This window comes from Balaenoptera physalus (assembly GCF_965194825.1).
Source record: "Balaenoptera physalus genome assembly, chromosome: 6".
NCBI lineage: Eukaryota > Metazoa > Chordata > Mammalia > Artiodactyla > Balaenopteridae > Balaenoptera > Balaenoptera physalus.
The window spans coordinates 137142021-137154092 of record NC_138885.1 but is presented as its reverse complement, the minus strand read 5'-3'; the positions used below and the strand labels follow the sequence as shown (position 1 = coordinate 137154092).

Here is a 12072-nt window from a genome sequence, read left to right as displayed (position 1 = left end):
TGCGCACTCGCCCTTTGCACCGCCCCTGCGTCTCCGGGAGCAGGCAGCACCACGTGACCACTGCCAGTACCCAAGATGGAGGCCGCGGCCGGGCCCTACCGGCTCCCCGCCTCAGCCCGCGCCCCGGCCTGGGCCAAGCAGGCGCGCAGGCACGCAGCCCTGACCAATGGGCCGGCGTGGGGCAGCTCTCTGGGGGCTGCGAGTAGGGCTCGCCAGGGCCCGTGTTTACAGTCACCACCCGACCAGGCTCCCTGCACTTTCTCAACCGCCAAGCGCCCAGCGGCTGGCGCCTGGCGCGTCCTCTGATAGCCCCGCCCCTGGGACTGGCAGCTCCGGTAGCCAATGGGGATCGGGACGGGGGCGGGAAGGCGGGCGGGGGTGGAGCATCCCTGCCTTTCGTAGGGCGTCTGGCCTGGTGGTTGGCTGCCGCGGGCCGAGGGGCGGGCGCAAGCGGGGCTGTACCCGCGGCCCCAGCGGGCCAATGGAAGGGCGGCCGGGCGCCCGGGGAGGGCGGGCGGAGGGCGGGGCCGAGCCGTAATTGACGAGCTCTTCATTAGAAACCGGGCGGGAGGGAGGGGCCCGCGAGGGGAGGTGATGCAAGGCCGCCGAGGCCAATGGCTGCAGGGCCGCCGGCGGGGAGGAGGGGCCGGGGCGGCTGACGGGCGTCGGGGTTGGCCTATCAGCGCTCGGCTCGGTGCTGGCGGGGGGAGCAGCATCATGGTTCAACGTGGGTCAATTTTTTGTGAATGAGGAGGGGAGGTTGTGGGGCCGCCGCCGCGGAGCACCGTCCCCGCCGCCGCCTCGCCCGAGCCCGCGCGCCCGCCCGCCCGCCCGCGCCGCCGCCTCAGCCGCCTGGGCCCGGCGCGCCGCGGCCGCGTCCCCGCTGTCGCCGCCGCCCGAGCGCCCGCCCGCCGCCCGCGGTGGTGGTGGCGGCGCAGGCTGAGGAGATGCGGCTCGGAGCGTCCGCGCTGGGCTAGAGCGCCCGCCGCCGCCGCCGCCGCCGCGGTAAGCGCTGCCCCGGCCCGGCCCGCGGGCCATTGTCCGCCCCCCGCCCGCCCGCAGGCCGCCCGCCGGCCTCCACGCCCCCGCCGCCCGGCCCGGCAGGTGGACGCCGGGGTCCGCCCGGCCGGCCCGGTCCGGCCCGTGCGCCCAGGCCGCGCGTGGCGCCGGCCCGCGGGTGTCCGGAGCTGAGCCGGAGCCCGTCCCGGACCTTCCCCTGCAGCCCCGGCCGGCGAGGGCCGCCGCGGGGCGGGGGCAGGACGGCCGGCGGGCCCCGGGCGCCCGCACCGGTCCAGGCCGAGCCCTCGGCAGGTGGGCCGGGGGCTCCCGAGCCCGGGAGGGCGCCGTTTATGTAACTTTGTCGAGGCTGTGAGTTTGCAGAAAAACGTCCCTCCCGGGGCTGGCGGGCGGGGTGCGCCGTCGCCTGGTGTGTGCCCCGGACCGGAACGGCAGGGGTGAGGGTGTCCACGACCCGAGTGGGTGCCCGCAGGCTTCCCACAGGCCGAGCTGCGGCCCCGTCCTGCCCAGATGACGGGAGCCGCGTTTCCCGGCATTGCAAGCACACACCATGGAATTAGAAGGAAATTATCTCGTATTTACAGTTAGCGTTGAATTATTTGACACTGTTATAGCAGGAGATCGTGCGTATCAGTTGGAAAGGCCGGGGGTGGAACCCAGTGTACTCATTTAATGCACATCAAAAATTTGTAATAACTTGCAGCAGCTGATATGAATGTTTCCTTTATTGCATATTGTAAATTGACCTGCTGTGACACAATTTTCAAATAAAGTGTTGCATAAATTAAACTCAAGTTATTTTAAAACTAATGACTTTCTTAACTAAATCCTAATTGCATTACTGTAGAGACCTACCTAATTGCTTGCAGCAGCTCTGCCTGCCCTCGGTGAGGGAGGAAAGGGCCTGTGTAGTTACTTTGCTTCCCTTCTTTTCTCTACTCAGGCTTTTCTGTTTATTCCCACAAACCACCTAGGCACAGGAGGTCTGGGAGTAAACATGTAAACAGCCCTCGCCCAGCGCCAGCCCAGCAAGACTGGGGGGATACTGGTGGGTTTGCACCTTGGCCTGGTTTCACTTTTCCTTTTGTAATATGATGGTGGTTGCTTGGAGTTTGAGTAGCTTCTGATAATTTTGTGCTTTGGATGGGGCCAGGAAAGGTGGTGGTGGTGATTGGGCGGGCGGGGTGGGGAGTGAGGGAGAGGGATTGAATTAACAAAACTCAGCTGCTTGTACACAAATATACACTACAGCAATTACAAAGCAACAAAAGTTATTGCAGAATTTTGCAGTAACTATGGCAACACAATTACTCTATTATAATTGGAAATGCAAAATGCCACCCTCTTAGAAGTTTCATCAGAATGGAGTTTTGGATATCAAAAATATGTGAGATTTCATTTTTTTTTTTTTTTCCAGGTAGCTCCTGAGAATTCTAAAATCTGTGTTCAATTATCTATTTTTAAGACCCATCAAGCTTTCCCAGATATTCTACTCCCTTGGATCTGTGGCATCTTTCCCCAGAACTCACATTTGTGTGGGAGGGAAGTATTTTCCTGCCTTAAAAACACACACCCTGACACATTGTTAGACTTCTGTAGCTTTCTGTGTTCTGGGCTTTTATTTTAAAGATCACATACCTTCCTAAAGAGAGCAGTAATCAATTAGAAAAGAAGGGTTTGTGCGGCAGACAGATGTAACACTGCCCTCTTTAGGGTTAGTTCTTTCTCCTTCGAGGGGAGCTGGCAGCAAGAGTGCCCCTGGGAGAGCCCTGGGCTGGGGGTGTGTGTGGGGGTGGATGACTGTGGTCTGCCTGGAGGCCTGTGAGGCCTAGGGACCAAGGACAGATGTGGCCTAAGCAGCCCTGAGCCAAGAGAGAATGCTCTGTGGTCAGCAGCTTCACAGCCATGCAAAATAAAAATCTCTCAATGCCATGTTCTCAGAGGCCTTGGGGCCTGTTGCTGGAGCCAGATGGACAAAACAACATGGCACCCAGGCCATGTGCCACCTGAGCGCAGATCTTGACTCAGTGGTCAGAAACCTGCTTTCTAAGGATGCCCCTCTTGATGTTTCCCAGGAGGACTCCAGTTCTGGAACTTTCCACACATTGTGGGGTTGCTGCAGTTGAATTTCGTTATAACTCTTTCCTTTTAACTACTGCATATTTATGTCCAGTAATCGACTTCCATTTTCCAGCTGCATTGTGAGGTTTCAATGCAGCATGAATAGCTTTGAATTCTCATCCTTTGATGTTGGGGGTGGCACCCGAGGAAAGGCGACTTTCTGCCGTCTTAATTGCCAGAGCAGAAGAAACATTTCATCACTCCTGGAGAATTCGTCCGTACCGTTCTCTATTGAAAACGCCGGGCTTTCATCACTCGGAAGCTGCCGTGAGAAATAGATTGGTACCTGATGGAGGGAGGGAGCGAGGGAGATGCAGAGGACGGGAGACAACTGCCACTGGGGGTCGCGGGGCGATGGGCTGTGACCGGGCTTTGGGTCCCTGGACCAGAATCACTGCCTGTGCAGCCGGGGGTCTACGCCGGCCCAGCCTCTGTGGATGCCCCCTCACTCCACGGCCTGAGAAGCTGAGCCTGAGCCCCCGCTGTTCTAGGCAGGGGCGAGTTCCTGCCCTGGTGGTTGCAGCCCCCGCTGGTCCTGGGGTGGGGGCCAGGGAGCCAGTCTGGAGGGGGCTTGGTTTCAGTCTCAAGACTGTCAGTCAGCGTGTGCTCTGGTGTGCAGTGGGCTCAGGGCTTTTGGCCTTGACTTAGAGGAAGGCACAGCATCTCTGTTTCAAGTCAGATGAGGGACCCTGTGTCAGAAGTGACGCTGCGTCTTCACACACCTTAGCAGCGTGTGTTCACGCAACGTTTCTTTTGGGAGAAGCATCGCTGATCTGGGATCAGCGAGTTCCGTTCGTAAGGTCATTTTCTCCGCTTGGGCTTGTGTGAGCGAGGAGGCGGGGGCGGGTGGACCTGTTTAGGCAGCGGGTGGCCCCTCTGCTGCCTCTTCTGACTGACATGCCTTCTCCTCACTTCCCGGGAGGAAGCGCCAGGGCCCGACACAGGTTGCCTCCACAGCGACCCTCCACATCACCGTGGGGACAGATCAGCTTCTGTAGCAGCAGATGTGGAAACCAGATTCGTTTTCCTCTTTCCTGGTGAGGAGATCATGATATTCATACAGTTGACCCTTGAACAACATGGGCTTGAACTGTGCAGGTCCACTTATCTGTGCACTTTTTTCAGTTTGTACTGTAGTACTGTACAATCTGTGGTTGATTGAATCTGGGACGTGGAACTGTGGATACGGAGGGCTGACTGATAACTCAGGGTTTCTACTGTGTGGGGGGTCGGCGCCCCTTACCCCCAGGCTGTTCAAGGGTCAACTGTAAATGTAACATAGACCAGTAGCTACTGTTTAATGAGCACATACTTGGGGCTACAAGCTGTCATAAGTACTTGCCCCATTTCTCTCTCTCCACAGCCTCAGGAGGGGGCTGCTACCACACCCATCTTGCACAGGAGGAACCTGAGACAGATGTTAAAATGCAGCATCTGGTACCCCTTGCTGTGTTGAGTCCCAAATGTTGATTCTCTCTCTTCCTTGCCTCCGCTTCCGGGCCCCTGACGGTCTTGAAGTTGAAGTTCAGCATTGCCCATCGAGGTGTTTGGGAGAGTGTAGCCTCTTTGAGAAGAGGACAGTTTGGAATACCTTTTAGGTTTAGTGTTGCATTGGGTGGTGTCGGAGCTGTCATAGGTGATTCTGGGTTTCAGTAGGGTCTGGGAAATAATCCTGGCTTTCTCATGCTGTCGTCTGTGCTGTGTGTGGCCTTGTAGAACTGGAAAGGATCTGAACAGTCCTGTCGGCCGGGGTTGGCTGTGTCCCATGCTTGGATCTTCTCCTAAGGCTTCGTGGGGGCAGGTGAGGGTAGTGGAGGGCACCTGGTACCCCATGTCCACTTCAGCCAGAGTAGGCTGGCCTTCACTCTTGTCTGTAGGATTATCTTGGAAGAAAGTTTCAGAAACTTGGAAAAATCACTGACTTAATCCATTCTCCTTTAACACCAAGCCAGAAACTTTAAAGAAAATATCGACAGATTTAACAGTATAAGAATTAAAGAAAATTCTCTTTGTCAGATTCATAAGTGAAGTTAAGTGACAGTGAGAGAAAAAAAATCTACAACGTATTATGCCTATATACACTCAATAGTCAATATGTAAAGAGCTTTTGCAAACCAATAAGAAAAGGATGAGCATCCCTCTTGCATGATGAGCAAAGCACATAAATCTGCAAATCCCAGTGGCTAATAATAAAAAAGACTTAGCTTTACTAATAAAGAGATTTAGCTGAAAGATTTTTTTATGCCCACCATATTAGCATAGGCTAAGTTTGATGGCGCCTGTTGGTGGTGATAATAATAATTCTTAACCTACATGGGTTTTGTAAAATTTAAATACGTTAATACACGGGAAGTGCTTAGAATAGGGCCTGGCACACAGTAAGCACAATATAAGTTTTGGCTATTATTAATTATTAATTATTTAGTTATTCTCCAGAAAAGTTTTATGTGTCAAATTTTTAAATGGTCATTCCTTTTGTTCCAGCAATTCTACTTATTGGAATTTATTTTTAAGAAGGGGTGTGATAAGCACATGGATATCCAGATACGTACAGGATGTTATTGCTACATTATTTATAAAGGTGATACTTATTAAATACATTGTGGTATTTTTATCCTGTGGAAATCTATGCACAGGCTCAAAGGTCAGCAGAAGTGTGCAGTGTGTTAAGTGAAAAAAGCAGGTCCGGAACAGAACCCACCCCTTCTGTTTTTTAAGAACTTGGGTCTCTAAAGTGATAACAGTGGCCTTCTGGAGTGTCAGGAAAACGGGATGTGAGTGACTTTCATTGTCTTTTTATACATGTTGGTATTGTATAAATTTTTCTGTAAGCCTGTGTGACTTTTTAATAGTAATACTTTTTTTAAAAAGGCTGATATTTCCATGGGGGGAAAATACTCTTCAACCCCAGTATTTATAAAGGAGGAAAACCAAGTCCTTGGTAAGTTGATATATATGCTTAACATTGGAAGAATTTAGGGGATTTGTTTCTCTGACTCTGGTAAGCTCTCCAAGGCAGTGCTGGCCTCCTGGGTCTGGGTGGGCTCTGGCCCAGGTTGTGCTGCCGATGGCACCTAAGTGGTCTTGACCAAGGCAGAGCCGTACCCGTCATTACCATGCTCAAAACCCTGTCATGTCTTAGGATCCTGGAAGGCCTGCCTCGTCTGATAGCACCTGTCCTGCTCACTGAACTTCAGCCCCTACCTGCTTTGCTTCCTTGCTCTCTGTAAGCCCCCTTTGGCCCCAGGGCCTTTGCACACACTGTTTCCAATTCTTGGAACTTCCTCTCTTCATCTCTGTCTTCTCTGATGCCTCAATCCAAGCTCAGCCTTTGGTCCCCTGTTAAACATGGCCTCACATCCTTTTTACTCCTTCCCAACAGGATCTGCTTGTGTAATTTCAGTAGCTCATTGCGACATTAGTGGTTTAATGTCCCCTCTCTTACCAGCAGGGGGGCTCCACGGGGTGGAGGGGCCGCGAGGGCCTCCTGCCTGCTTTGTGCCCAGTGCCTGGCAGTGCCTGAATGAATGAATGAATGTGTGGCTGGATGCACGGCACAGCGAAGGCCTTGGGAGGAGGGCCTGGATGTGGACTGGTCCTCTGGCCTCATAGCACCTTCTGGGTATCTGCCTGTGCTCTGGAATTGCCTGCTTCCTTTCTGCCTCAATCTGGGAACATCTTGGTTCTGATTTTGGAGATTATGTGCTTTTAAGTAGCTGCAATTATTACAACTAAAGTGGGTTTTGTGATGCAGAGAGGAACGAGAGGAAGAAGGGCCTTAAACACCCAGCCGTCAAGTGGCAAATGGGGCCATTGTGCGTGTGGCCCAGCCAGCGCGCAGGGCCCGTCCCTTGGCCGGACCGCCCAGGGTGCCAGTGTTCCAGGTGGCCAGCCGCTGCTTGTGTTAAAGGCGCTATCCCCTGCTTGTTTCAAATTGGAATTAATGACGTTATTTAATCATTTCTTATTTAACCTCATAGTTTTAACATGATACCTTCCTATGGTCGCGTCTGTAAACATTTTGGAGTCTGCTCTGTTTAAAAATGCGCATGTCAGGCTGTGTTAGTTTACTGTTGTTTATGAGGTATTCTGTCTGCATGGATCAAGCGCTTTTGCTGGGTCGATGTTTGAGCTTGCGATGGCTGGGCAGCTCTTAGGGCCTGGAAGCCTTGAGCTGGCCTCCCCGGTGGGAGTGCCGTCCTGCCCGTGGTTGGCGGAGCTGTGTGATTTCGCGGGAGCGACCATCAGCTGGTTCGCGTGGCGCTCTTGGCTGCGGCGGCTCTTCCGCAAACTTGGGAAGAGAAATTTAGGTGCTCCCCCCACAACCCCCGCTGCTCCCACCGGCCTGTCTTCGGTGGCGGAGCCGTGGCGGCGGCGGTGGAAGGGAGCCTGTCTCTTAAACGTTTCTGATTGGTCGGTTATAATTTTGCAAATACCAAGCCCGCACCTCACGCACGTAGGAAGTCTTCCGTGAGAGCGGAGGAGTTGCACAGATGCTCCCGTGTTGGGGCGGGCAGAGGCGGGCCCTGTGGCCCGGTCTCGGGCAGGAAGCCCTGAGCCGCAAGGAGCTTAGACGTCGGGGGGGACGGGGTAGGCGTGGTATGGATAACCACACACAGGTGCACCAGGCCGTGGGAAGCTGGGGGGCAGGGGGCCTGCGGCGGGCAGCAGGGGCGGAGGAGCCAGGCTCAGATGAGGGAAGACAGGAGGGCTGGGAGTGGAGCGTGGTCCTCTTCAGCCGGAGCAGCGGGGCTGCCGCAGGGTGGAAGGGCCGTCGGGCCGGATGGTGGCCCGGCCCTGAGGGCTCCAGGGCCGCAGCGCGGGAGGAGGGATGAGCCGGACCGACAGACAGGCTGGCTGCCTTGCCGCTTCACGTGTGTGCAGGCTGCTTATGTGCGATCGAGGCTTCTGACCTTCTGTGCTCGCTCTTTCCCGCGAGGTGCCACGTGCCTGGCCTCTGCTGGTCTAACCTGGTGGAGGCCCCTGCGGCCTGTGGCCCAGCCGGCCCGTCTCTGGAGCGCGTGCTTGCAGCGTGGCGCTGTCCCCCAGGCTCTGGCAAGAAGCTAGGGCTGCCCACAGCAACGGGGGGCTGGAGGTCCCGGTTCCACATCCTCAAGTGAGGTGGCCCTTCCTTCCTTCCTTCCTTCCTTCCTTCCTTCCTCCCTTCCGCCCTCCCTCCCTCCCTCCCGCCAGTGTGACTGAGAGCCCCCTTCTAGGTCTGGGACTCCTTAGAGTAGCTGTCAGGACTTGGACCCCGGGGGTCAGTGTTGGGAACATTCTGGAAGGGGCTTGAGCCAGCTTCTCCTCCATTAGGAGTGAAAACCTGCTTCTGAGCCCCCCGCAGGGGCTTTCCTGGCACACACCGTGTCGTCGGGTGCCTTGGCTGAAGCGGGACCCCAGCAGGCCGGCAGAACACTGTGAAGGGCGATGAGCAAGTTGGCGGGCGCAGGTCTTCTGAGGTGCTGCTCAGGGCTCCCCGCAGAGCTGGCATTCCAGCCCCACGAGGGCTGCGGGGTCAGAGGGGCCTGCTGAGCCTGCCCGCACCCCACCTCTGGGGCCCTGGACACTGGGGGTGGCAGTGGAGTTGTCCCCCGGGGCCTGCGACCCTCCAGGGCAGGGGCCTGTGGTTGACGAGGGAAAATTAAGAGTATAACCACCCCCCGGGGGTGCGGCGCTCGGCCATCGGGGACCTTTACAAAGAGTCGTAAAGAAGCGGTCGGGAAGCACCACAGTGGATCAGGACCCTCACGGCTGTAAAATTCACAGAGGATTTTGCACTGAAAGGCCACAAGAGGAGGTTTCGGTCCCATTCTTTGGAAGCACCTTCCTTTGCCAGCATAGGGGCTGTGGTGTAATTCCTTCCCGGCCCTCTGGGTTGGAGGGACCCATTGAAGGACACGTCACGGGGGCACTTAAGTGCCTAATTCTGTTTCCTCGCGAGCGCCTTGTTTTCCTTTCACTTTTATGGTCCAGGTCGGCCAGTTTTGCAGCAGCCTGAGCGCATCCCCTGCCGCTTCCCGCCCCCCGCCCACCCGCCGCCGGCAGTCGACCTGCGACATCCTCAGTGTCGTTTCTGCTGAGAGCCCCCAAGGAGCACGGGCTGGGCCGGGCAGCTGCGGGTGGCCTCCTCTGCCGCAGCGGCCGAGCCTCGGGGGGGGGTCGGCCCCACTGGGGGGGCATCCGTCTCACCTCCCGGGGCCTTTTGGGATTTGGAGTTAACAAACAGTAGTGTTAAAACGCATCCCCTAAATCCTTCCCCGAATGAGAATGTCTTCCTGTGTCGGAGGGGATTGTGTTCATCCAAATGTGGGTTGCATTTTGGCGGAGCTATGATTTTCAGAATTCCTCGAAGTAAGGAGGGGACAGAGCTGAAAGAGAAGGAGGCATGAGGTGGGCCTCTGCTCTCGTTTCAGGGCCTTCCTCTCCTGTGGCTCCTCGGGTTGCCTTATGTGTGTGGGGCTAAGGGTCTAGCTTGGGGACGTGTTAATTCTGTTTATCGTGGCGCTGATTGGCCTGCAGTGCACGAGCGGGTTTCCGCAGACATAGGTGCTTTGCTTTCCGAGGCTCGGGGGTGCCGAGGGCAGAGCGTGGGTGTTGAGGCAGGCCGGGCTTGAGAGCTCCGCTTCACCGTGACCTCACCCGGCTGGTGTTGCCTGTCTCTTCAGGAGGATGGGAGGAGGGCTCCCCCCTGGAGGCCGAAATGGGGTGGTGGGCCCGCGAGCCGGTCCCTGAGGCTCGGCCCCTCTCCCCATTTCTGCGGGCAGGTCTCAGGTGGGATGTTGTCTGCAAGGGGAGGGCTGGCAGCTGTTACGTAACTGCGGGAGTCCCTGACCCTAACCCCCGCGCCTGCGTCTGCTGAAGTCACGGCCAGGTGCGTGCTTCCCCGGAGGAGCTCAGTCACGCTTGGGAGCGAGTTGTTTTCTGTGTTTGTCCTCGCCGGCACTCTCCGTAGCTCACAGAGACCCCGTTCTTGACAGCTCAGCAGCGTCGCTTCCACTGTGCACGGAGCGCCCTCAGCTCCGAGAGCGCTGCCCCGTGTGGGAGGCGCCCGGCGCGCGGGGCCTGGATGGGGCAGCGGCTGCCCTGCTGCACTTGGGCCGTGGCTGCTGTGTGATTCGTCCCTGGTCGGAGGTGCTGAGGTCCTGCCGCGAGGGCGATCCGTGAACGGGGGTGAGGGACGTTTCGCACCGTCTTTGCTGTCCGTGGTGCTTCCTGGTGTCCAGAAAAGGGGGCGTCCTGGGACGATGTGAATGTGTTACAAACCCAGTAGCGAGTCTCCTCATTTCCCCTCCTCTTCACTGTTGTTTATCGAGCACCAGCAGGGCCCCTTAAGGACAGCATGCCCCTCGCCTGCAGCCGGCCTCAGAAGGCTGCCCCACGTGGCAGTAAGTGGCTCGAGGAAAGCTGCGTGGCCTGAGTGCTCAGGTCGTGGGTGGAGACCTGGGGCCGGCTCCTGGTGGCAGGGTGAAGGGGCAGTGCTCCCAGGAGGAGGGCAGTGTAGGATTTAGAGACGGGAGAGGCTGGGTGCTTCTGGCACTCCATGGGCGCAGCCCTCCATGGGTGGCTCTGTGGGTGTGTATGTGGTGGTGGGGGGCAGGTGACCGTGTTGTAGGATCAGGTGGCCTCTGGTGGATGGAGAAACAGGCCAGGATCAGGTTGTGTCCTCCCTGGGATCGTGGGACCTACACTTTAACAGGATTTTTTTGTGAGCAGCTCTCAGTATTGAGCAGGAAGATGTTTCTGGTAGCTCGCCATTAGAAAGGATCTCTTCATGGCAGGTTCAGAGAGCACTGTGTGCTGCAGGGAATTGACTGACTTGCTTTCTGGGAAAGTGCAGGTGAATGTAGGGTTCAGGCAGGGCTTGATCCAGCTCCTCTGCGGCCTCATCAAGATCTTGTTTCTTTCCCCTGTCTTGGGAGAGTCTGCTTCCTGGTCCTGAGATGGCCCTGCCAGCTCCTCGCAGGACTACACACTTGCTGGTTCCTGCCCGCCAGGAGAGACTGCATCTTCGTCTCAGCAAAACGTCCTCCACTTGCTTGGTTTGGCTTAGGTCACTGGTCCACTCTGAACTGTCACTTTGGTCAAGGGTATGGAATGCGCTGAGTGGCTCAGCCTGTTCCAGAGGCTGGCTGGGGAGTCAGCTTCCCTCCTAGGCAAGTCGCTGGTGGTGGGAAGGAGAGGGAGGGGACAGATGCTGAGGCGGGAACCAGTGGGCAGCGCCCTCCACGGGGCCCCTTGTTCTCCGCAGCCCCGGCCTCAGCTCCAGAATGGCCTTTCGTGTGGGCCCACTGTGCGCAGGGCCATGCCGACCATTTCACAGACCTCGTCTCACGGAATCCTGCGGCAGCTCTGGAGGGAGCCAGTCCCCGTTCACCGAGGAGGAGAGGGCTCAGGAGGGTCTGGAGGTGAGGCCTTGACCAGGCCTTCTGCGGCAGCGGACGTGGGCCCACCAGTCTCCTGGCATTTCCTTCTTCCTGGTCGTACCCTGGGCCCTGGAGGTCAGGGGCAGCTGGCCAGTTGGCAAGGTGGGTTAGAGGTAACAGAAGCTCATCAGGGCAAGTCCTCTGGTCTCTCCCTCCGCAGGATGTGACAGTCTCGTGGAGAAGCCCTTAGAGTGGGGACAGTGGAGCCACGAGACAGAGGGGACTGGGCCCTGCCAGCTGACTGACCCGCTGCCCTCAGGGCTGATTCCAGGCAACCTGAGAGGCCCAGTGCCATGTCTGAGGATGCTCTGGGGAGGGGCTGAGCCCACGTCAGCTTTCCTGCCCTGGGCAGAGGTGGGCAGATGCCGGGGTGTCCTGAGAAGGTACAGTGCAGGGCGTGTCAGCCGAGCCCCGCCGGTAACATCTGCCCGTGTGCAGGGGCCAGGGGCTCAGACAGATCTGGGCTCCACAGCCTCAGTCTCCCTGCGCCTCAGTCCTCCCATCTGCAAAG

At 57.2% G+C, this 12072-nt stretch overlaps 1 protein-coding gene across 7 annotated transcripts in view; it reads left to right on the top strand.

The window, feature by feature from the left end:
- The first annotated feature begins 751 nt into the window (after positions 1 to 751).
- HDAC4 (histone deacetylase 4) overlaps positions 752 to 12072 on the top strand; it is a 291774-nt gene continuing 280453 nt past the window's right edge. For 5 of the 7 annotated variants that reach the window (XM_082466245.1, XM_082466244.1, XM_082466242.1 and 2 more), the window contains exon 1: positions 754 to 1005. The gene's annotated coding sequence lies outside the window, so the exon portion shown is untranslated. Of the gene's footprint in view, positions 1006 to 12072 lie in introns of all 7 variants that reach the window. The other 2 variants (XM_082466243.1, XM_082466239.1) reach the window with 2 other exon arrangements.